The sequence below is a fragment of the Schistocerca piceifrons genome, chromosome 1, assembly GCF_021461385.2.
Source record: "Schistocerca piceifrons isolate TAMUIC-IGC-003096 chromosome 1, iqSchPice1.1, whole genome shotgun sequence".
NCBI classification, from domain to species: domain Eukaryota; kingdom Metazoa; phylum Arthropoda; class Insecta; order Orthoptera; family Acrididae; genus Schistocerca; species Schistocerca piceifrons.
In genome coordinates this window covers 542,720,493-542,721,792 of record NC_060138.1, presented here as the reverse complement: position 1 = coordinate 542,721,792, position 1,300 = coordinate 542,720,493, and positions in this window count along the sequence as shown.

Genomic DNA, 1,300 nt, shown 5'->3' with positions numbered 1-1,300 from the left:
AGTGACATATTTTTGAGATATTTTGTTCATCTTCAGACATATCTACATACAAGTTACAAACAAACAAATACCAACCAAACAATCCATGAAGACCCAAGGGTATTGATCAGCCGCCATGTCATCCTCAGCCCTTAGGTGTTAACAGATATAGATTACAAACCGTACAAAAATACCAGTTACTTAAATACTGTAAAGTACCCATAAATTAGGAAAGTATTAAAGCTACAGTAACAGGAAGGTTAGCAAATAATGAAACTTTACTTGTACATATGCAGTAAAGTAGTAAAAATAATGTAATAGGATGGATAAAAGTATCCATTCACCAAGCGGTGGCAGGAGAACACTTGCACAAAAAGGTTTAACTTAAGCAAGCTTTTGGAGCCAGTGGCTTCTTATAGCAGAAGAGTTGAAAGGGGAAGGAAGAGGGATGAAGGAAAAGGACTGGAGAGGTTTAGGAAAAGAAGAAGAGTTCAGAAAAGTCACTCCGAACCCTGGCTCAGGATAGACTTGCTGGACAGGATGAGAAGGAAAGACCGATTGTTGGGGACTGCACCAGATGAGATTTGAAAACCTGAGAGCTTAAAGGTGGAAGTCAGCATAATATGCAAGATGGAGATTACTACTAAAACATTGTGCATGAGTTAGTAAGAGTGAAAAGCTAAGTGTATTGTATGTAATAGACTTGGGAGGGGAGATGGCAAGAAAAGGACAGGTCAGAAAATGAAAGATGTAGAAAAGTAAAATGGAGTGAAAATAGGAGTAGTTACTGTGAAGAAATGCTGAGACAGAAGAAATTAAGGCCAGGTGGGAGGCGAGAATCAAGGACTTGCTGTAGCGCTAGTTCCCACCTGCAGAGTTCTGGGAAACTGGTGTATGGGGGAAGAATCCAGACAGCCCGTGTGGTGAAACAGGCACCGAGGTCATGACTGTCATGTTGTGAGCATGCTCTGCAGCAGGATATTGTGTGTTGTTGGTATACTCCGTCTGCCTAAGTCCATTCATCCTGACTGATAATTGGGTGGTAGTCATGCCGATGTAAAACGCCTAACAGTGTATACATAGCAGTTGGTATTGACATGTGTCATTTCACAGGTAGCTCTCTCCCTTTGATAGGATATGTTTTGCCAGTTGCAGGGCTGGAATAGGTTGTAATAGGAGGGTGCATATGGCAAGTCTTGCAGCAGAGACCATTACAGGGGTAGGAGCCATTGAGTAGCGACATGAGTGCAGGAGGAGCATAGAATTTGACAAGGGTATTGCGGAGATCGGGAGAGCGACAGAAAACTATTATAGGTGTGAT